The 24,646-nt window shown below is 42.0% G+C and overlaps 1 protein-coding gene across 1 annotated transcript in view; it reads left to right on the top strand.

Annotated features, from left to right (window-relative positions):
• Positions 1-2,763: 2,763 nt before the first annotated feature.
• The window catches only part of PTK2 (protein tyrosine kinase 2), a 189,618-nt gene continuing 167,735 nt past the window's right edge, over positions 2,764-24,646 (top strand). Inside the window, exons 1-2 of the mRNA XM_027684583.1 lie at positions 2,764-2,899; positions 17,973-18,031. The gene's annotated coding sequence lies outside the window, so the exon portion shown is untranslated. The remainder of the gene's footprint in view (positions 2,900-17,972; positions 18,032-24,646) is intronic.

Here is a 24,646-nt window from a genome sequence, read left to right as displayed (position 1 = left end):
GAAACTGCAGAGCATGAAGGTCTAAGAACACAGGAATAATAATTATTTATTAAAGAAAGAACATTTGTAAAGACACCTAAATGAAGAATGTTTAGTAAACCTGCATATAAAATCAATAGGACATACTGTGTATGACACAAAGGAGGTATTGTTGCCCTCCTGAATGTGTAGGATACAGGTCTGGAGAGGAGGCCTGATCATCCACTGAGTAATGTGTGAATTTGGCAACTCAAAAACTTTCTCAGCCTTCCACTGTGAAAAATGGGGACAGCTATCTTCTTCTCAAGTTTGATCAGAGGCTTGACATCTTAGGATGAAAGCTGAGACAGAAGAGAAATTATTAGTAATTGGGATCAAATGCTGGGAAGGGTGATTTAATGTAATTCCCTGCTGTTGTTAACAACTGTATCATAAAAATTTATGAAACTCCATTTTCCCATCTACTTTCTCTATCTATTTTGTATTTCCAGTATTTATACCACCCCTTCCCTGTGTATTAATCAGAACACAAGCTCCTGTTTTACTCATGCATTTCCTCCCATTTTTGCTATCCCAGTCCTCAAGAGCATTTGATTTTTCCTGTGTGTTACCATGAACATTCTCTTCATTGATGTCTCCCAACTTTCTGTCATCAGTAATTTTAATTAGCACATTTCTATCTTTTCTGGCAAGAGCATCAATAGTGATCCCAAGACCAATAATTATAAAATAACTGAAATCATTCTTCCTTCCTTCCTTCCTTCATTTCTGCACAGTGGTCCAGCTTCAGTAGAAAGGGTAGAGTGTATTTTCTATCCTGTCTCCAGGATATCCAACAGCCTGCTGGTTGGAGGACCCTCCTTTAATGGCCCAGCATTTCTGTAAAGGATTGATAGGAATACTGTACTGCTGTTTAAAAGAGAGTTTCTAGGAATTATTTTTACATGGTGCTTAATGCATTTGTTTCACATCCAGAGCTTATCTAATGGTTTCGCTCCTGGAGGGGCTTGGGAGATTTTAGGTGGGATTCAACTGAAAAACTGTATGGACAGTCTAGATCCCTACCTGTTTTGCATCTCTACCTTGAGTTTCTTTATAGTGCCTGGAAAACTTATAAACATAGGCAAGTTTAGGAGCGTGATTTGGTTACCCTGAAGTAAAATGCCCATGTTTGATCAGCGGAATCACATCCCAAATGCCATCGATTATATTGACTAATTTTCCATCAACCCTAAGGCTGCCCAGTAGGCTCGGCTGCAGATGGGCTTAAACCAAAGCAAGATGCAGTGCAGGAGTTGGACTTTATGATGCTGGTGGGTCCCTCCAGTGTCCAGATACCCTGTAACTTCCAGAGGTGGAGGTTCAGGATCCGCCCAAGCTCTGGCAGCCTGGGGCTGAGAAGATCTCCTGATCTCAGGAGAACAAAACCCAAGTTCAGCTGCCTCTAGAGGTAAGCGATAGACTGAGACATTTCAAATGGCTGAGACATTTCACAGAATCACAGACTCATTCAGGTTGGAAAAGACCCCCAAGATCATCGAGTCCAGCCTGTGACTGGCAACTAAACCACAGCACTAAGAGCCACATCCAGTTGTTTCTTGAACACATCCAGGAATGGTGACTCCAACCTGTTCCATGGGCAACCCCTTCCAGTGCTTGACAACCCTTTCCGTGAAGTTCTTCCTGATGTCCAACTTGAACCTTCCCTGGTGCGGCTTGAGGCCATTTCCTCTTGTCCTGTTGCTGGTTGCCTGGGAAAAGAGGACAACCCCCACATTTCATCTGGAGTGCTGTGTCCAGTTCTGGGCTCCTCTGTACAAGAGAGACATGGAGCTCCTGGAGCAAGTCCAGTGGAGGGCAACTAAATACGATTAAAGGACTGGAGCATCTATTGTACATGGACAGGCTGAGGGGGTTGGGCCTGTTCAGTCCTGGGAAGAGACGACTGAGAGGGGATCTCATCCATGTCTGTCAGTATCTGCAGGGAGGGGGCAGAGGGGTGCCCAGCAATGGGACAAAAGGCAACGGGCAGAAACTCATGCCCTGGAAGTTCCACCTAAATATTGGGAAGAACATCTTTACTGTGCAGTGACTGAGCACTGAACAGGTTGCCCACAGAAGGTGTGGAGTCTCCCTGACTGGAGATATTCCAGAACTGTCTGGATACAATCCTGCACCATGTGCTCTGGGATGACCCTGCTAGAGTAGGGAGGTTGGACCCAACGTGGTCCCTTCCAACCCAACCCATTCCATGATTCTGTGATATTTTCTTTCAAGGAAAATTTGCTTAAATAGGAACACAAAGTTTGAGCGCTCATTGGTCATCGAGTATATTCAGTAACCTAAGTCTGAAGTCACAGAATGGGTCGGGTTGGAAGGGACCACAGTAGGTCCAACCAACGCCAAAGCACATGTAACAGGATTGCATCCAGGCGGTTCTGGAATATCTCCAGCGAGGGAAACTCCACAACTGGAACATCCCAGTTTAGGAACAAGAGAACAACTGTGCCAGCTGGTGCCACTGAGCGAGGACAAGGGGTTAAACTTCGCCTCTTCCCGAGCGAATTGGCCAGATCCCGCCAGGATCCGCGCTGCCTCGGGGAAGCAAGAAAGGAGGGAGGGAGCGTGTGAGAGCAGAGCCATGAGGCGGGCGGGGGGACGGGACATCTCGCCCTCCCTCGCCCCGGTCCCTGAGGGGCGGCACCGTGACCCCCCCCCGCGGCCATGTTGTGGGGGGGCAGCGGCGCATCCCATGGTGCAGCGCGCCGGGAGGGCGGGGAGACAGGGAAGGAGGGAGGGAGGGAAAGAGGGAGGGAGGCGGCACTGCCCGCGCAGACCCTCCGGAGCCTTTTCGTCCTGCTCCTCCTCCGCTGCTTCTCCTCCTGGCCGCGGCCCCGGAGGCGGCCGTGCCCGCAGCGCGGTGAGTGCGGGCGGCGGGGGCTGCCCGGGGAGGGGGCGGGCGGAGCGGCCCCGGTTTTACATCGAGGGGAGGGGGCGCAGCGGGGGCAGCGGCGGCTCCTTCCTTGTCTCCCCCCCACCCACCCGGGCTCGTGGAGCGGCGGCGGCTCCGCAGGGAAGAGAAGGTTGTCCCCGGTGCCGCCCGTTCCCGTGTCCCCGGGGAGGGGCCGCCGCGGACACCGGGGCGAAGGAGGGTGGGCTGGGGGGTCTCCGGGCAGAGCCGCTTCCCTGCCCGGGAAGGGCAGGCTGGGAAGGGGATGGGAGAGGAGGAGGCTGCGGGGAGAGGTCATTGGTGCCCCGCCTGCCCCGTCCCCCTCCCGGGGGGGACCCGGCCGCCCCCTCCGCCCTGCCCGCCCCGCATTCCCGGCCGGTCCCACCGGATGTGTCGGGAGGCGGCGAGGTGGAGCGGGACGGTCCGCAAAGTAAACAAAGGGAAAGGGAAGGGAGGAGGAGGAGGAGGAGGTGTCCCCTCGCTGCCGGAGCCGGGCTGTGCCGGGGTTTGCCCCTTCCCCTCCCCAGCCGGGCGCGTAAATCCGCGGCTGCCGCTCGGAGCCGGAGTGGGAGCGCAGGGGAAGTGGTTGAGGTTCCTTCTTTTGGGGGTTCGGTTTTTTTTTTTTTAGGCGTGTGGGGTTTTGGGGGGTTTATTTTTGGTTTGCTCTCTTACTGCTGTCGCTGGGACGGTGTGATCCGGAGGGAATCGGGGGCAGCGCTTTGGTCCCCAACCCTTAACCCGGGCACAGCCTCCGGCATCTGGAACGGGGAAAGGGAGCAAGTGCTCCCTCAGCGTGGCTTTTGGGCGACTCGGTGGTGCCACACAAGTTGGGTCAGATGGAGGAGCCTTTGCACTTCTTGGAGAAATCTGATATTTTTTCTTTATCCGGTTGTAAACCTGATTTTTGGAGTACAGTGAGAGCTGCACTCCTGCAGCTGTAACAGGGAATCGTTCTCCTCCAAATCCCCGCGACTAATTCTGAAGCATGTGCTGTACATTGCCAGTTCTCACATTCATTCTCTTCCCAGACCTCCTGTACTCAGATGATGCTTTTTTGGAACAAGGGGGAGTCTTTTCTCTTTGATTTCCCGTTCTTTTTTTTTGTTGGTTGCTGGCTGAAGCACTGTTCCCTGTATCGTTTCTGTGTTAGCTGGCTTGCAGTCAATCCTATTCCAGTGCTGAGTGTATCCTGCAGGCCCTGGCACTGGAGCAGCATCAGCCTGCAGCTCAATTTTTGGCAATTTCATTGGGGTAAGATACTGTACTGTAGTAAATGCACTGAATAAAAAGTTCACTTGAAAGGAGAAACACTCGGAGATTCATATTGAATTATTTAATGTAAATGTTAGCTTAAAAGTGAAATGGTATCGCAGCGTCCCTTTAAAATTCACACTCCTTTGGCATTTGGTTGTTTGGTGTATTTTTTTTTATTTCCACTGTATTAATTGTGAAAGTCCCACATTCCTCAAAGCTAATCTGCCTTTTTCGTCTCTGGTTCTGTTAAACCTGGGTAAGGTCAAGAGCACAACTGGATTGGGGCCAGAAATATTAGAAGTTATATTGTTTATTTGGAACAGTTTGTTATCTCACTGATGTTGTCCAAAATTCCACCACTTCCTTTTTCCACCTGGCCCCTTTGGTTACCCCCTGAAATCAGGTTGTTATCCTACCTCCAATCTTTGCTGGAATACCTTTGCCTATGTGGTGTGATTTGGGATGGGGACCACAGTCCTTGGAGTTCTTAAATCAAGTTTTGTGGCTGAGATTCTGTACAGAATGTGTGTGTACCTTTGAAATCACCCCATGCAGTAAATTTAATGGACCTAAAATCAGGTATCCTGTTAACAGAACAAACAAAAAAAAACCCAAAGAAGGAGGAGACTGTAAACTGGACTGTAAACTCTACAGGCAGTTCAACAAGAGAAAAAGAGTCCTGAAATTAATTTGTCTTTTGTGCTGTTATGTCTTAAATGCAGTTTTTGTAGAACATGGCTGGGATTGATGTTTGTGTTGGTTGACCTTTTATTTTTCAGGAAGGTTAAAATGTACACATGAAAGGAAAATGACATAGTGCTTATTTGTCAAAAGCTCTAAGCTTTATTTGGCCTCAGCCTTGGGTATTATTAAAGGTACTAAGTATATGTAGTGACACAGCAATCAACTAGTAGTGTATTGGAATACTTCATCCAGAAAGGAATATTCTTAGAATAGCACTCTTGTGTCTTGAATGTGTAATTTGCTGAAATAGTGTTAAAAATGGTTTCGACTTCTGGGTATCTGGTGATGTGACTTTGCTCCAAAATATGTTATGTGTTGTGGAAGGGGCTTATTTTTGCTAATACAATGGTTTACCGTGTGATGACTAATGAATGGGGGATCTTGGTTTTGTGAGCTCCACCGAGCTAATAGATATTTTGGGGGATGACTGTAGAGAAAAGCAGGAGTGGTTGTTAGGGATTAAGTAGTAAAAGAGGTGGCTTTGATGGTTTGGGAGATTGTCTTCTGTTTTTGAATGCATCTATAAATGTGGTAGGGGTTTTTTTCAGTAAGAGGGTAACTCAAGAATCAATAAGTTTTATTTCTTGCCATTTGAATAACAAAATGATCATATTTTTCTTCCCCTGGTAGGGATTGCTGTGTATAGCAGTATGTTCTTTATTTTGATACAACATTCACAGTAACAATACAGGCTATTCCCATTCATTTTATATCTTTTGGGATTTATTGAAAAGTTCTTTTCACTATGAGAGAGAGAACTTTGTCTTCTCAAAGTGCAGTTTTGAAGAATGCTGGTAACTATTAATAAGTTGTAATTTTGCTGTTAAATCTATATAAAACCATACAAGACATGAATAATCTTGCATATTTTTTTTGTCTTAAATTGAACATTTGTACCTTTATGTTTGATGCAGATTATTGCAAAAAGTGTATTTTCATGTTCTGGATAAATTTCAGTAAATGGGCTGAAGGTAATTAAAAACGACACTCTTATGCTAGAATTCATCTTCTGTATCTGTTTCCTTGTGTTACAGCTGCCACTCTGGGATGGTAGCAGTGAAAACATGGGATTTATTTACTTCTTACCAGAAAGCTTCTGAGTCCTCATTTGGGAGAGCTGTCAGTGAAGTCTGACTGACATTTAGCTCCATCAGATGTGGTTTCCAGAGTAAATGTGTGTGTTTCCTCTTATCTTGTGTTAGTGCAATTCTGAAGTTTCAAGTACCGTTGAAAACATGGACATGCTGACTTAATTTCTTGGGAAGGTTTTAATTAGAGGTCAGGATTTTAAAAACTGCAACAAACAAACCCTTAGTGTATGACTTTGAGCTCTTGTATTGAATGAGAGCAGAAATGGTGTAGGAACACTAAAAGTCAGATTTGAATGCATTTATTTAGCACCTGAGCTAAAGTGATTCTTGTCTCCTTGAATAGTAACTTCTGCAGGATAGTTATGTGTTAAAAGCTGTCTTTTTTTATTCTAAATGAAAAAAAAGCCCCCAGAACCGAATGCAGATTAATGCAAGATTAGAGTTTGTAAATTGTTAGCAATTTCAGATGTCTCTTGGTTTGTATATAGCTGCCACTTAGGAGCCTTGGAAATCCAGTGTGTTCTACCACAGTATTCCATGAGTGTGGTTTATTGTGTGTTACAAAAACATGAAGCTGAAAGAAAGGGAAATTAAGTGGAAAACCTTATATCCGGGTAACTCTCTGGTTTTAAATAGGTTTTTCTGGTGTAGGAGAGGAAGAACTTCTGTGGAGATGATCAAGTAGATCTTTCTGAAAGCTCTCGTTACTCATGTCCTGCTCTCCATCTTGAGGCAATGGTTAATGGCTAATCAGAAAAGCTGTTGAAGAAAGTGGCTATTTCAGGACTGAACAGCTTTAAAACCTGCAGATTTGGGGTTGTATGCTTCAATTTTTATTTTCCCTGTCCCATTTCTTTGTAACTTGTGTTCTTTCCACTTGTAGGCTTCCTAAGATAGGAGTTTGCTGTTTGTTCAGCATTAAGTGTTCCTGGTACTGGGATGCAAGTCTTGTATTTGGGCAGACTTCTGAGTGTTAGGTCTTTTATTTAAAAAAAACCGCCAAATCACAAAACTAAGCAAATAACCAAAAGCACAAAAACCTTCAGCTGGCTTGATCTGATTTTTCTGGATTTGTATTTAAAGCAGACACAAGAGAGAGAACTGTGATTACCCAGGTGTGTGGGAGCTTTCCAAACATCCCCTTGCAAATTTCAGCAGTTCATACACCTTTCAGCACGTCAGAGGTGGCAGGAGAACCACAGAAGCTGATGCTCTCTGGCTCTGAGATGTGGAGATGCAGATCAGTGGTGGTGTCAGTGGTTTGTCAGTTAGGATGAAATTGGAGAACAGTTTCTGAAATCTGATTTAAAAGGTTTGAATGCAACTTCTGTCAAGTGAAAATCAGAGTGGAAGAAGTAAATAACAAATGCTGAAGGCAACAGGCTCTGTTAGAGAACATCTGACTCACTTGCATTAGTGTGAATTCCGGGGCGTTTAAATTTTCTTCAGCTCTGCAGCGGTCCACGGCCGAGCTGGTGAAACTCTCCTGGACTGGATTTCCTTTGTCCCCTATAACTTCAAGACTTTTTTTCCCACCTTCTCTCTCTTTGCATTGTTCCTCTGCCCTTTTTTATCATGTTCAGTGCAGAAGGGGCATAAAGGAAGATGTTTAAGTAGCCTCTGTTAGCTTCCTATTGCATGGAAGCATTACTTTTTGTTTTCCCTCTGGGAAGGGGACCTGACAAACACTCAACTCAGTTTCTTTTTTGCTGCAGGGTTCCAACTTGATAGAGTGTAATATAGGTCAGTTTAGAGTTAATCCTTAAGATTAATCTTGACCCTTTCCCTGCCCATGGAACTGTAATTTAACTCGTTTCGAGACCCTGGGCTAATTTCCTTCCTTTTGCCCAAAAATGTATAAACAAAATGTGGGCATCAGTGTCCTGCAGACAGCAGTGGGACATGACATGTTCTGTGCCAGTGCTGTCGTTCCAGGTACACTGAACAATAAATCTGGAAGTGTTTAGCCAGTGTGTATGTCAGGAGTCCTTGCATGAGGCACTTGTTGCCTTTGCAGAGGTAGAAGTGACTGAGGCTGTTCCCAGAGCTGGGGCAGTGAGAAGGAGGTCAGAGGGCTCTGCTGACTCTGAGCTGCTCCTGCTTCCTGCTGCCAACCCGGGGCCTTGCATTGTTTATCCACACATGAAAATGTGCAATTCCTGCTTTTGTTTTATTTTGGTTTGGGGGAGGGCAGAGGGAGCAAACCATCTGAGCCTCTAAAGTGTCTTTGGAAGGCAGAGATAATTTTTCCTTTAGTCCCACTGAAGTTCCTGGGAAGGATTTGAACCAGCAGAGGATTTTTTTTTTCTTAATAAGAGAAGGAGGAGCTGCTGCTCTTTCCTGTTTTCTTGCTGCAAATAATGGGGTTGCAGGGGGGTACAAGAAGTCTAGTTTAGGAGCAGCTCAGAATGAGTTAAATGATACATTTTGCAGCTGCAAATGCAGGTACCTACTTCTTTTCCCAGGCCTTTAACACTGCATGGAGTGTTTACTGATACAGTCCATGGGATGTACAGTATCCAGAAAGGTTTCTGCTCCATCAGCATTTGATAAATAATTTCCTAACAGTGCCTTCAACATTACTGCTATTGAAGGTACTAGTGAGAGACTTATAAATCCCAATGTCTGAGTTACACCCAGTGGTGGAGATTTACATCAATCAATACCTGTTTCATCCTGTCTTTTGTAGGTTTTATGTTCAGTGTGAATGCTGAGGCAAGTTTGTTCTCAGTAATACTGTGTAGCTTTGAGATTCAGAAATTCTGTGATCTTCAAAAGAGAGTTTCCTCTTACTGGTTTTAGGCAATCTCTTAAATTCTTTTTCTATGAAAGATAGCATGAAAACATAAAATCTACCATCATTTTCTTATTTGCACATAGGTATCTCTTCTTGATTTCCATTTTTTTGAACTAGGCAGTTCTAATCTTCCTATCCTTTGAGGGGAAAATTGTCTGTGTTCTGGTTTAGAATACTGGAATTTTTATTGCTCACTTTTTTCAAGTAAAGGTTAATACAGAAAGAAGAAAAATAAAGTTAGTGTTTAGAAGAGTACAGTTCCTTTTTATTTTTGGTTAACCAACCAAGTTGTTTACCAGTTTTTTCCCCCTTGCTGTTTCTAATACACTTTTCAAGCAGAAATTCTTTTTGCTGGTGGCTGAATGCTCTTGTGGTTCTTTTATGCCTGTGTGTACCTCAGGTTTTAGCAGTCTCCTCCTTTATCCTCTTTGCTGCTTTACTGATGCTTTTCTGTAGTGGAAGCTGTTTAAAGGCAGAGGTTCACAATGGATTTTACAGTCTAGACAGTAGCACACAAAAGTAATGTATAACAGGTACCTTCATTGTTCAGCTGTTGGAACTAACTTTGTGTGAAGAGATGAACTTCACACTTTAATCTTCTATTAGTCCTTACCTCCCTTTCTTCCCTCTTTCCCCCTGCAAGTTCTAGGACTTGATGGAGGTATTCTTGTATTTTTGCCACTGCCCAGGACCTTTCATGCCTGATAGCACTGGTTTTGTCAACCAGTGGTGCAGAGAGATGGGAAACGCTGATACAACCACAATATCGGAAGTTGAGACAAGAATTTTGTTTCTATTTCTTCTGTGGCTTCTCCTTTTCCTTTTGATGGCAGAACTAATTCAGCTGCTGTGCTGGTTTTTATTCCCCTTTAAAATAAGGACAGTGAACCCTGGCACAGAAACACATGTCAGTTCTGAAGCGCTTTCTGGGAAGGGGTTTCAAGTGCCCATCACAAGGAGAAGTAGGAACCATGATCTTGGATCTGAGTTGTTAATTTAAGGTGCCATCTCACTGCTTGGAATGAACTTTGGCGTGGCCACTGCAGTTAATCCACATGGTCATTGTGCTCATGATGCCTCACTCAGGACTGCATTTGCTAAATAAAAGGCATTTTATTTTACAGGTAGGGAAGGAAAAAAGGCTGATTGATAACATGTACAGAAAAATGTAAGTCCCAGGTAATAAACCACAAGTTGGAGGGTTTTAATCGCTTAAATTCCATTTTGAATCGTATTGAACACTATTTGATATTGTTACATTTTTAACTCGTTTTCCACTGCCAACCCTCACATACTGCTGACATGTGCTGGTCTCTCACTCTCAGTGAAGCTCTTTGCAAATGTTACAAATTACACTTTCAGTTCTTACTCTGGTGTTAACAGCTCCATTATGGGAACGCTGTTAATTAATGGCTAAAGAAGTAATTCTGAATTTTTATCAGCTCTCATTTTCTATTCCAGGCTTAAGCACTGTATCCTAGAGGCTTCTAGATTTCAATTGGTTTATTAATTATCTTGTCATTTCCACTTCAGTTTGTATAAATCACAAAGCTGGCTGTTTTCTGTACTTGTTCAGCTCTGCAACCTCTGTTCCTACTGTTTAGTGCATTTTGAATTTTGTTGTTCAAATGTCTGCTCAAAACATGCCTTTGAAGTTGTACAAGAGCTGAGTGGACTGGGATGTGCAGGTTATTCATTGATGGGTGCTCAGTTTGTGGTTAACCTTGTTCTGCTGGTGCAGAAAAAGAAATACTCTGCTGTGGTGTAGCAAGGGGGTAAATACTTTAGGTAGTTGTTCTGCTGAATTCAGTACTGGTAGGATTTAGTGAGAATTCTGTGAGTTTGGTGCACTGGACAATGAGGAAGGGTTTTACTCTTTTGGATACTTTCAGTAGCAGAAGATGCCTGAGAATATGACACCCAAGAATTGAACAAATTAAGATGTTAACTTCTTATCTCTTTGTAGTCTTTAAGTTATTCACATGCATTAGGCTACTACAAGGATGAAGAAGATAAAGGATTAAGGGGACTAAAATGAGAATTAGTTGATTTAAATAATAGAACTGAAGACTTGGGTTACTTTACTTAGGGAGCAAGACCTCTAATGCTAAGAATAACAAACCATTGTAGATTAGAGAAGGGACTCGTCCCTGACAGTCTTTAAGAACAAATTGGACATCTGTCAGGAAGGGAATGCTGTTTATTCCTGCTGTTTATTCCTGCGTCAGGAGTGGCAGCTTGACAAGGTGACCTCTCAAGTCCTATCCACTGATTTTAGTGATGTGAACAGGTAAAGAATGTGGGGTTGTTATTTCCAGGTTGATGGTGATAATCAGAAGGTAGTTGACAGTATCCCCAGCAACGGAGAGTTTTCTCGGAGCTTGTGTAACCTCGTCCTATCTGTTATCTTGGCAGTTTTTGCCTGAGATTGTGCAGCTTTGATGTGAATCTTCTGTAGTCAAAGTAGCTTGTTTTTCTTTTTGTGGAAGGCTGTAAAGGTCACAGAGAGAAGAACTTTTCTGTAAATGAAACTGTCATGTTCTTCAGTAGATGCAGATGTTACCTGGATATGGCTTGGAAAACAGAATTATGAACTAGTTACTGATATTAGAACAATTAGTTGCCATTTTGCTATATGCTTACAAATTTCATAGTAGAAAACGTGCAAGAATTGTAAACCATGTAAGCAAGTTAATAAAGTGGCCTTAGGATGACTTTTCTTATTCTTTTTGGTAATGCCCTTAATGACTATATATTATTAAATATTAAGAAACTGAGCTTTGTTTTAGAATAATAGGAACTTCTGGTGACTCTATATTTTCTTTTTCTGACAGTCTTTCACTCTTGAATATGATAATCTGTATTTTGATGTTTTGATGATTATGCTTCCTCTTAATCATAACTCAAATTAATCTGTTTTAAAGTAAGTCAGACTTAAGGTTTGTTTCTCGGCATTTTGTCACGGAAGGAATAAGTCACTACTGAGATTGGGAAACAGAGTTAAGTAATCTTTAGTGGAAATGTGTATGGAGACAGAATGTGGTAATCATGGCTGGCTGTACCTGGTCCAGCTGCTGCTGGCAACCAGTACCAGTGAAGCAGCCTGCATTTGAGATGATCCTTATGAAAGAGTAAATGGATGGAGCTGGTAGCTTTTTAATCACTATGTTAAAAAAAAATTAGGGGTAGAAGCTGCTGAAACTAACACTTCAGTGCTGCATCTGAGTTTTCAAGGAGTCTTTAAGCTAAAAGGTAAAGCTAAGAATCTATGCAATGTGTATGAACTTTTGTAAGCTGTTTACTGTGGTCTGGGGAACTAAACATCATTTAAGAAAACCCCTATGTGGTGTGGAGGCAAAGGGAAGCCTCTTTGTTGTAATTTGTGTTAAAGTCTCTTTAATCAGTTATAAAAACACCTAATCAGACTGGATATTAACTCTTCGTTATTGGGATAATAATTTCAGATTTACATGGACTTCTTGTTTAGTTCTTTGTAAATCGTGGGATTTTGACTGGTGGCAGGAGTGGATCTCCTTCAAGGAGGAGGATTTCAGTGTTACTGCATTCCTTAGTGCTTATGTACAGAAATTGTTTTAGACATATTAATTAATCAGTGGTTATCAGGAAAAATTAATCCATTTCCATAAGTGAATAATATTCTTTTTATTTTGCCCATGTATTTTGATGGTACAGTTTAAGGATTAAAGTTTATAGGAGAAAAGGGGGGGGGAAGTATGTGGCATGTGTGGAATTATTCTGGCATGGTCTCTTCTTGAACACTTCGTTAATGTTAGATTGAGTTTAGTACTTGTATGTCTTGGGTTGTGGATGGAAACAAAAATATCAATGAGAATCTCTGTAAAACTTAGTCAAAGAATGGAGTCAAAAGAAGGAGTGGGATATAACATGGAATACACCTCTTCCATTTCCTGCCTGGAGTTCGTGTCAGTGTTTTATTTGTATAAGAAACTGAGCTTTAGGACTCTGGATTTTATTCTCTTGTTGATGGAAATTTGTTACCTATGTGAATTTGTTAAACAACCAGGTGAATTTCCTCAGAAGATTAAGCCCCTTTGGACGAAGATGGTGTGCAGCACAGATGAGTAATTGGGGGTTTAAGTGAAGCAGAAGTTTAGTTGTGTCACAGGCTACAAACCCCTGCTTCTTCAGCCTCAGCAGAAGGGGGGAGTTCCTTTGTGTGAGGCAGAACTGCTCCTCTCACGCTGTTCCAGGGCTTTCAGCAGCCAGTTTTATGCCTTTCTCTCCTTTCATCAGAGGAGGAGAGGGAATTCTTCAAGACAGCAGTGCGTATCGTTGGCTTCATTTTACAACTGAATCAGCTTTTTCTTCTCTTAAAGGCAAACAAAACCTTTAAACTGTTCCACAGTTTAACACTCTGAAGAGAGTGTTAAGCAGAGCTTCCCTTCCTAGGAAACAAATTTTGGAGTTCTATAACATATTTATCTGTGTGGCTTTTTGGAGGTGAATGAGGATTGCATTGAAGTTCTTTATTTCAAAAGCCTTTGTTACCTCTGTTGAAATAGATACTGAACCCGAGTATTCTCAAGTGGGAGTAGGAACATTGGTCATATTATACCGAGGAAGAGATCAGAGAGTGGAAGTACAGAAAGGGTGAGGGCTGCAGCAAGTTGTGAAAATAAATGTACATAAAGCACATTTCCTTTAATACCTTACTATTGAAGTTGTTAGAAGGGGTAAAACAAGGCAAGACCTTGTGGGTTGCTGAGTCCAGCTCAGTTTTGGAAAGATGAGATGAAAGCAGTGAGTTTAAGAAAGGATTTGGAGCACAGTCAAAGTGAAATGGGGAGGGGGAGAGCAGTGCCCATGTGCATATAATGTGAGTACTTAATGCACAGCTGTTGCTTGAAATATGATAGTTTTTTGGACTGAGTCTGTGTTACAGCAGTTTTAAGTGTTATGTGGAACTTGTGTTCCGCACTGTTAAACCCATGTCTTTACAGCAGATTTTGTGTGATGGGTTTTATGAATAGGAGGTGATAGTAAGTATGGATTCCTTTTTTTTTTTTGTCTGTGTGTGTTTTTAGTGTGATACAGAATTGATATCTTACTGAAATTTGACTTTCTTACCCCAGTTAAATTACAACAATCTGATCAAAAGGTTCTGCAGAACTACTGGTGGTGCAGCTGATGGTGGCCATACGGGTGTGTTTTGGGGTAACATGCTTAGGATCTGTGTTTGGGTCCAGTGAGTCTGTACCAAATTCTGCTTTATGGACTGTGTTCTTCTGGTCACCAGGCCACTAAGCAATGTTAAGATGAAGTCAGTAGTTGTGTACCAGTTATCCTGAAATAAGATTATCAAATCTTCACATCGTTGTGACCGTGCAAACCATGCTTTTGAGTTAGTCTAGAATTCAGTGGCAGTTCTGGGGCTTTTCCTGCAGGCCAGAGTTCCTTTGGTAATAGATGGTACCCAGGGCTGTGGTGTATTATTCTTTGGCACAGGTGTGTTTTTGGTGCTGCTGCTGAAAGTGCTCCAGGCAGGTCTGTTGCCCTCGTTGCTTGAGATGTAGAGGAGCTGTGTATATACGTGGAATCATAGAATATCTCAAGTTGGAAGGGACCTATAAGGATCAATGAGTCCAACTAGGGCTTGGTGCTGTGACCACTTCCTTGGGGAGCCTGTTCCAGTGACTGACAACCCTCTCTGTGAAGAACTTTTCCTAATGTCCAGTCTGAACTCGCCCTAATGCCACTTCTTCCCATTTCCTTGTGTCTGAAATATATATGTTCATCCAGACTACATTTTCTCAGAAGACCTATGGGATGCTTCACTTGCTATCTTCTTAAAAAATTAAAGGTTAGATATTTTCTGCCTCTTAAAAACAGGTGGCTGGAGAATAATTCCCAGTGACTAGTGTACAATTCTCTAATACAAATTTAAGTTCGTGGTTGCTCCGTGACTGCCAAAGTTCACTGGATTCAGTTGTTTGTGCAAGATACAGGAGAGCACAGCTAACAGGAATAATAACATTGCAGATAAGTTAGTTATAATTGTCTCATCTCTGCTAAAGAAAATATTACTTGTCCAGCAGTTGTTTCTGTTCTTTCCCTGCTCTGGCAGAGCTCTTGAAGTCTTTCCTGTCTCTTGTGATCTTTGTGGAGTTTTCCTGTGACTTACTGTGGTGCCAAAGGGGCATCATTAGAGACCAGGATAAAAAGGATAAAATAAGGATAAAAAGGATGCATTGCATAAAATTCTTTATTTGCTTTGTTACTGCGAATCAGAATTAAAAGAGGGAAGTGAAACAAATAATGTTGGTCTTTAGTAGTCCATCTTTAGCTTTATAAGGTTTGAGGCGTAAGAATTTACATTGAATTCTTTGTAAGAATTTCTGTGTTGAAATGGAGAGGAGGATTTGGGAGGACAGGAATTTGTGAAGACTAAATTAATATAGTGATGAGAAAAGAGTGAAGGGGACAAATTTTCTTGAAGAGCATGACTAAGGAGCTTTAAAGGTAGCTGGAAAAAAACATAAGGAAGCTGAGGAATGAGCTCCATGCCTAGAAGATATTTTAAGACTTTTACTCTCGGATAGTAGACGTTAGCTTATGGCTCAGTGGTGTGCTTGGTGAAGGCAGCAAACCGGAGAGGGAATAGAATGATACTGGAGGACAAAACTTAAAATTTCAGGCCTTGTATATGGACATTTAGATCTCCAGATAAGATGCTTTATCTTTTAACTGAAATACAACTAGGACAAGATAAGGAAACAAATCAAACTGCATCAAACAGGTACTTGGAGCCAGTTTCAAATGGAATAGTTTTAAAAAAAAAAAGTCTTAGATTTAATGTTTAAATATTATGACCTTACTGAAAACCTTTCCCATGTGGAGAAAGGTAGAGAAATTACAAAAGCTATGAAAAATCCCCCTCCCCTCTTCCCCCCCGCCCCAACAGATGTATTTGATTTTTTTACTTTAAAAAAAAATTGTAATATATACAGATTTTTTTTTTTTTCAAAAAGTTGAAATAAGCACAATACTTAAACCCAAACCACTTTTTACATTTACTCTCCTTTTGACCACTTTACAAGCTCTCAGCATTTATCCCCATTAGAACGAGACTGTTTGTTTGGTTTTTTTAAGAAGTGTTACAACTGGTCGAACTTGAGTTGAGCATGGGAGAGTTCTTGTCACCACTTGCTTCCTAAGTAACTGATAAATGAAAGAAATCAGTAAGTAACCTGTGAAAACAAATATTGGGAAGGTGCACCTGGAAATGGCTGTTGGTGTAAAGGAGATGAAATGATTCTGTGTTTGGATCATCTCTGTGTTACTTTCTAATGAGCAAACGAGAGGTCCTTTATCTGTCCTCTGGGGTTGCCATCCAACATCAAATCAAATCACAGTGCCATGCATTTGTACACTGAATTTTACACACATGGGTGGTTCTATTGAAAATCAGTGGGATAACTTGTGTGGAAAATTTAACATGCCTGTAAGTGTTTGCATTATTGATGCCTCAGCAATTAAAATAATATTTTTCTATTATTTGTGCTTGGTACGTTTTTGATGTTGTGTGTAAGTCCCCTGATGTTACACACACAATTACTTTAACAAATGTTTTAAGGGTGCTAATGACATGACTTCCCAGGGCAGGGAAAGATCATTACTATTGGCCTTGGAAATTAAAAGTAGCTTTTGCCTTATCAGAAAACATCTTTAGTTAAATCAAAAACTACACGGGTTTCTCAGTCCGCGAAACAGTCTCATGAGCAATTTCCCTTTCCATAAAGGACTTGTCATGATATCATCCCCATTGTGTTAATCCTTGGTGTTTTCACAAATTGTCCCAAATCATGACTAATTCCATAAAAACATTCAGAGCAGACGTGATTCTGGGGAAAGCTGTCGTTTTGCACTCAGTCTGGCAGAGAGGATGGGACAGCAGTCTGAACTAGCAGATTCTGTGTTAACTATAAAATCAGTATTTTTAGGCAGTGCCATTCATCTTGTGTATCGCCATAAAAGCAAGTAATATTTTTCCCAAGGGTATGGATGTGTGTTTCAGGTGAGTGTGACTCTTTTTTTTTTTTTTGCTTTCATGTAGAAATTCAAGTTTTTTGGCTTTCTTATTTTTTTTCGGTTTATTATAGTTTAGATGAACTCTTAAAAGAAACCCTGCAGAGATTATTTTAACTTTTTGTTTTGCTTTATCTCATCAGATTCTCTTGTGGAAATCTTTTGGCGGCCTTTGTGTGTGAGGAAAATTAAGTAGCTAAATTGAATAAAGGTTCAGAATCAGTTTTTAGAACTCCAGTTTTAAGTGCACAGTATGTAAGCTTGGGCTTTCTCCTGGTGCTGCCTTTGTCCCTATAGTATATATTTGTTTGAAAGGCGAAAGAATGAAAACAACTAGCAAGGTAGCAAACCCAACTCTGGATTATTTGGCTCTGGAAATCTTTCAGATCAGTTGTTTCCTTTAAGGGACAAAATCACAACTTTCTGGACGGTGTATTACGTGTGTGTTGAGCAATATCTGTGTATATTTGTTACTTCATCTGAAAACTGGCTTGGCTGCCCTGTGATGCACATGCCCTGAGGAAATAAATGCTTTTCACTAGTTCCTCCCACACATTTTTTTCATTTTCCGGGGAAGCACTTTCTAATGCTAGATCTGGATGCTCCTGATGTTCTGAATCACTCATCAGGGTTTCAATGCTCGCTCAATTGTTGTTGCCATTAAGCGTATATTAACCATATTAAAGGTTCGCTTCAGAATCCTTCTTTAAACCTTCTCCTTCTTCAAAACAACAAATCCATAGAACTTGTGGAATTTTTAGTTTGCTTTCATGCAAACGTGAAACCAGATTTCAGGCAACTTGCTTTTTAAGATGTCTGTTTTGAGTTCCAATGTTAGTCCTTTGCTTCTATGAACTTCTTTTTTGTTTTGTTTTATGGGGCTTATTTGTTTGGTTGTTTTTACCTAAGGACTTTCAGCTAAATAATCTGCCCTTGTAAAGTAAGGTGTGTACTGCAGCTTGTTCCTTAGGAAGGTTATCTTGTCTTCATAAGAAGAATATCAGTTATTTGGATATCAGTTTCTTGGGTATTTGACTACTTTGACATTATTTAAGAAAATATCCTAATAAATTCTAAATATTTATTTCAGATTTCATGTTTCATCCTGTACTGAGCACCTGCTGCTGAGAGCTGGAAAGTCTACTTAGGGTATGTACAACAACTAATGATTTCACTGGCACACAGTTTTATGCTGGGTAAAACAGGTCAAGCTGAGATTTTTTTGTTGTTGTTCTTTCCTTGTTATTTTTTTTGAAAATCCTGATTGTTAAACAGTGGATGTTATAACAGAATTTCTTGGTTTGTCTTTTCCCTGAGCCTCCTGGAACTGGCCTTTTCCTGGCAAGCTGTCCCTGGTCTTTCCCTCAGCCCCAGGGTACAGAGGTGGGCAGAGCTGTGCACCAAGTCATTTACAGTGCAGGGGAGGAATTTGTGAGGTGTTTGCTCACCTACCAGAACCACTCAGCTGGAAATTGTCTGACCAGTCCCACGTGCTGCCTTTGAAGCAGAATGTTAATAATTATCTGTTCTCGTGTTCTGCTTTTCTGTAGCACGTAAAAAATTTGTCTTAAGCCACATCTTCGCTGTAGGGGCCCTTGGCCTAATCTCAAGGAATTAGCTGTAAGCAGGAGTAAAGAAGTTATAGCCACAGTATTTTTTGTATTACAGGAATTTATGTCTGGTCTCCCTACCTTATTGATTCCTTTTGACACCCCCCCACCCCTTTCTCCCAGGGAGAATGGTTATATTTACAAACTTCAGTTTTGTTCCTCACTGTAGTTGGTGTTTCTGACTTCTGCTTTTATTGCTGCTGATATATGTGGATGTTTGGAATATTCTTACATTTGAGTGTGGCTAGAATAACTTGTTGGATTTTTTTGTTTGTTTGTGGTTTCCCCCCTTTCTACAGCTCTCCCTGTGGTTGGTGGTTTGGGAGCCTCTATTACATTATTTGTTTTCCTATTGCTGAGGCTTTGACAGGTAACAAAATCTGCTACTTCAAGTGCACTTTTGAATCTAACTTGTGGATGTGATTACCCTTATTTAAAACTTTGATATCACCTGTTTTAGTTTCATTAATGTTCTTGCTTGGATTATAATGCTCTTGAGAACAAAGGAGATGTGGTTGCTTGCATTTCATGTGGACTAGCCCCTAATGGGACTTCAGACTGTGATCTTGGATCCATGTTTGCATCTTCAGGAATCAGCAGAGGGTCACTTAGTGTTTCCTGAGTGTCTAAATTTGCAGGGGTAGATATCTTTATTCTTCAGTAGTTTACTTTGGGAGTGCTCTGGGTGTAGTCAGCCTTTCTTAAACTTCAGTTTTCAAGTTTATGGTGACTAATTGTTTCTCCTTTCCAGTTTTTCTCTTTTCTGGTATGGGATGATGATTGTTTATATCATGCAATTAGTTTTTCCAAGAAATTCCATCTATTCTCACTACTCCAAAGAACAAGCTGAATGGTTTAAAAAAATCTTCTGTTTTGTCACTTAAATTGGAAAAAGCCCAAAGTCTTTTGGTTGGAACAAAAAGCTCCAGTACTGATATTTTTATCAATTAGGACTAAAATTTGTTGCCTTATGTCTCACATTAATTGACTTATGATTTGTATGGAAACCCAGACACTTTAAAAATATTTTCTGAATGTGAAAAACTAATAATGTGGGAAATCCAGAAAACAAGGAAGGGGATGGTGGGAGCAAGACAGGCCCCTCTTCACTTTATCATATATAAAGGCCTCCAAATCAGACCTGTGATTTCAGGCCTTTTTTGGTGCTTCCTTTAATTTTGTTTGACCTTTTAAAAGGAACAGCTCTGACTGTTGTGATGTCATAAGCAAAAAAGCACACTTGTATGTTTTGTGAACTGTAGCCATTTGCTTTCTGGGATCTGTGGTTCCAAGTGAGTCATATCCTGGTCAAACCATGACAACCAAGTATTTATTAGTTTGTTAGGTAAATACCTTGCACTACCTGCCTAGATAAGACTTTATGGGAAACCAGCCCAGGGTTCACAACAAGGCTGTGAATTACAATGTAGAGTAAGAAGAAACAGTGAAAAATCTTAAATATAAATTGCAAGTACTTCTGACTTGTCAGGTTTATGTTAAATCTATGAATTTTTTTCTGGCTGGGGATTTGGTAGGAGCAAGAGATTAGTGCTACTTACTCTTTGAAAGTGGTGTTGTATATGCAAATACTGGAATGACAGTTCCAGTGGAAATGACAGAAAAAGTGTACTGGATCTTTTGCTTATTCAGCTGCTTTATAAACTGTTATTTTAAGCCTTGTATTTGTATTGCAAAAATTCAAGCTCCTGCCTGTGTCACGATAGTCTTTCAATTATGTGATCACATACTTTGTTCCACAGAACCACTGCCTATTTGGTCCCAAAATATCCTTGTCTATTCATGGCAGTGTTCAAGCCCTCCTCTAACAGGATGGATTTTTCCTGTTAAGTTTGCTGTGATAGTGGTGGCTTCACCCATTCATCTTATGGTATTATTATTATTTGTATTGGTATTAGTATTTGTATTGGATGGAGTCACAGAACTTGGGATGAAAGAGTTCAATTTTAGGTCCCTGCTTAGACATGCCTTTTTTTGTTGTAACACTTAAAATTCACACTCAAAGCAGAGCTCTCACTGATTTGAATAACACCAGGAATTACTTGGCAGATCTGTTTAACCCCCCCAGGTGTCAAGACATGTCCATGAAAGAAGAGCTTAGTGATTGCAGGGAACTTGGTGATTCTGCTGGGGTCATCCAGAAGCCCTGAATGCATAGGTGACACTTAGTTGCTTCAGCTCATGCAATGTTCCATCTTCTTCCTGATGCTGGTATTTACTCTGATTACCTGGTCACCAGTGGGGTTCCCCAGGGCTCAGTGTTTGGGCCAACCCTGTTTAATATCCTTATCAGTGATCTGGATGAGGGGGTCGAGGGCACCCCCAGCAAGTTGGCAGCTGTGACACCAGGTTGGGTGGGAGTGTGGATCTGCTGGAGGGCAGGAAGGCTCTGCAGAGGGATCTGGACAGGCTGGATCAAAGGGCCAAGGCAACTGTGTGAGGTTCAACAAGGCAAAGTGCCGGGTCCTGCCCTTGGGTCACAACATCCCCCTACAGCGCTCCAGCCTGGGGGCAGAGTGGCTGGAAAGCTGCCCACTGGGAAAGGACCTGGGGGTGGTGGTTTACAGCAGCTGAACAGGAGCCCAGGGGTGCCCAGGTGGGCAAGAAGGGCAATGGCACCTGGGCTGTACCAGCAATAGTGTGACAGCAGGACCAGGGCAGGGATTGTCCCTCTGGGCTGGGCACTGGTGAGGGCACAGCTCGAATCCTGTGTCCAGTTCTGGGCCCCTCAGGACAAGAAAGACACTGAGGAGCTGGAGCATGTCCAGAGAAGGACAACGGAGCTGGGGAAGGGTCTGGAGCACAAATCTGGTGAGGAGCAGCTGAGGGAGCTGGGAGGGCTCAGCCTGGAGAAAAGGAGGCTCAGGAGGGGACCTTCTCACTCTCAACAACTCCCTGAAAGGAGGTTGTAGCCAGGTCGGGGTCAGTCTCCCAGGTAACAAGTGACAGGACAAGAGGAAATGGCCTCAAGTTGCAGCAGGGGAGGTTTAGGTTGGATATGAGGAACAGTTTCTTCACCAAAAGGGTGTTTAAGCATTGGAACAGGCTGCCCTTGTCAGTGGGGGAGTTGCCATCCCTGGAAATATTTAAAAGACATGCAGATGTGGCACTTGAGGACATGGTTCAGTAGTGACCTTGGCAGTGCTGGGTTGATGGTTGGACTCGATGGTCTTAGAGGTCTTTTCCAACCGTAGTAATTCCATGATTCATAATTAGTGTGTGCATACGAGCAGCAGTTCTGTTAACTTTACAATTCTGACTTACTCCTCAGGCCAGTGTTGGAGCATGGAATTGGTGCAGGCATTCTGTAAATAGAAGTACATGTAATTTTACTTGTGTGATTTCAAACATACTGGTCAGCCATTGACAGTAGGTGGTGCCAGCACTTCCACCTAAGATGCAGCTTCCAGAAGGTGTTCTCTGGATTGTATCTCCACTGCAAGTGACTTCAGGTGCCTTCCAACTGTATGGTTCTATTTCAGTTGGAGTTAAACTAGTAGATGATAAGCCTTGTTGCATCCAGCATAACACTTGCTTAAATACAGTATAACAGATGGGGAAATTAATGTTCCTTTTTATCTCTTATGGCTAGAAACACATCCCTATGGGGTTTTGTGTATTTTGGATGTTAGACATGTAATTTCATTTTAATACATTTGGGGATTTTCCCTTCTTGATACAAAATTTGTTTAAAAAGACTTCAGTTGGTGCTTAAGACTGTAAAGAACAACCACTCTGTTCTCAAGTGTAAGGCTAATTAATGGATGTTGCTCCTTCCCAGTAACACCTACATGCTTATAGCTCCTCCTGGCTTCTGGAAGTGGAATTTTGCTGGGATTGCTGGCTGGTTTGTTATTCTGGACTTCTGGGTCATTGGAGAAAGATTTACTTTGCCACCAAAGTTATGATAATCTGCTTCCAGGCAGGCTGGGCTTCCACGTGTGTGAGTTGGGTACAGAACATGCTCTTCTCTCTGGCTGGGCCCTTCCTGGGAAGGGCTCTGTGCTCTGTCTGTGCTGACAGGCGCCACCAGGGTTTTAAAACCAATAAACTTGGATGTAAGAAACACAAACCATTCCATGTGGTGCCCAGTGCCTTTCTGAGCTCTGTCCCAGCCTTTGCTCGGCATAGTTGATACTCCTCAGCCTGTCCCCAGAGCAACTGTTGTCTCTTACAGAGAAGAAAGTGGGCTGGGAGAAATAAATTTCAGTGCTTGTGATACTCTCTTTAATTTATGTCCCTTCCTTCAGTGGAGTTCAATAAAACCTCAGCCTGTCGGGATTATCTTGGAATATGTTATCGAGATAGAATGAAGTAGAGCTTTCGTTTTCCCTTTGGAGGTGCCAAAGATCTTCTGTATACCAAACAAGTTATTTGTTTTGGTTGTTAATCCTTCTGGTATATGTGGATAGGCAAATAAAAAGCACAAAACAAAGTCTGACTCTGTAAATAGTACTGCTCTGCAGTGTGACTTGGAGGAGCCTGTAGCAGCACATGCTGATGATGCCAGGGATGGCCATGCAGTGCTGCTGCTGCTCCCTTCCAGGCTGTTCAAATGGCAGATGCAAATAATGGTATTTTATTTATTACCTGCAGTAAAGTTTGTAGCTCTGCTTCTTTCAGAGCACTTCATTTGCTCTCTGGTAATGTATAATTGTCCTTTGATCCTGTATTTTGGTGAATGGTTGATGTCTGTACTGGCTGTTATTTAATTCAAAGCAAGGATCAAAAATTCCCATTTTTACCTTTAAAACCAAGTTAGGCTTTCCAGGCTTCCTGTTGTCCTTTGGGATAGTGTTTGCTACTGGTGTAGCATCTCGAGTTGTAGTTGTGTGGCAGGGTGTTGAGTATCCTCACAAGGAAAGGAACATTAGTGGATACAAACATACTGACAGGTCATAAAATATGGTGAAAAAAAAAATACTGTCCGGCTTGATGGGCAGCAGGAGCAGCAAGGGACAAGCCAGGGGCTGCCAAGGTTGGTTTGTGTGTGCTGTGGTAGGGGAAGGATCTGGGTTGTTTCCTGGCAGACGTTCATGGAGAACTTCCTCTGAAGGGAAGCGGGCTGGAGTTCACTTCCTGAAACGTGTTTTAATTAGCAGTGCCTGGGAGGCAGGGAATTCCACTCCTCAGGAAGCTCAGGGCTTGTAAATGCTGTGCTGTGCTCAAAGTGGAACTTGATATTTCAGCTTAGCCTTATCAGCAGTGTATGAAGTGAAACCATTACTCGTCTCCCTTAGGTTTGGCACACCTTGTTCACAAGTCCCAATATAATATTAGTTTTTTATTTATTTTGCCCCTTTTCTCAGTAGTCTCAATAGCTCTTGTTCACTTTTGATTCACTAAACCCTGAAGATTTTCTGTGGTATTACTGCCTTCCTAGTAAATCTCACTTGGTTTATGCAGGGTTGGTTATTCTTTCCTAGTTGTAAAGCTGGTGGAAAACCATGGGATGGTGTTGGAAGCCTTTGATTTGACACCTTTCCTTCTCATGTGTTTATAAGACACATCAGGGATATGTGAACACCCAGTATAAAACCCTTCCAATCAGCCTGATTCCTTTTTATGCCTAGATGCTTGTAGATAATTTGGTTTGGTTATTCTGTATTCCTTGAGTTTCATAAGTCTTCCTAATGCATCATAATTCTGTAGATACCAATTTCTTTTGAAACCACTGAGTTTTTGAAATAAAAATGCTGTGTTTTCATGGGCTTGAATTTCATTAAATCTATTTACCGTAGCCAGAATTAGCAAAAATCGTGGTTTATTGTTTATTATATTATGTACTACCCACACGTACTGCTTGTCTTGGGTACAGAGTAGGTGACTGTCAGAAGTGATATGATTTGTTTCTGACCAGTAGATGTGGGTCAGTACTCTCTTTTCCACGGCAAGAAGTAAAGAAGGCAACTTGAATTCCCTGTCAAGAGTCCAGACAAAAGTAACTTGGGCAGAGTTTCCTTATTAAGGAGGATGAAGTGGACACGAGAATGCAATAACAGTCTATAACTGCATCCAAAAATGAATGCTTTAAATGAGAGAAAATACTCTGTACCAAGAGGGAGCCTTGATCACCTGGCAGAAGTTAATATTTGTCCCAGGTACCACTGAAATTGTGCCCTTTAACACCACATGG

This window comes from Neopelma chrysocephalum, unplaced genomic scaffold (genome assembly GCF_003984885.1).
Source record: "Neopelma chrysocephalum unplaced genomic scaffold, ASM398488v2 Primary Assembly neopelma1_66, whole genome shotgun sequence".
Lineage (NCBI taxonomy): Eukaryota > Metazoa > Chordata > Aves > Passeriformes > Pipridae > Neopelma > Neopelma chrysocephalum.
Note: the sequence above shows the minus strand (reverse complement) of the source record. Positions and strands in the feature narration are given on the sequence as shown.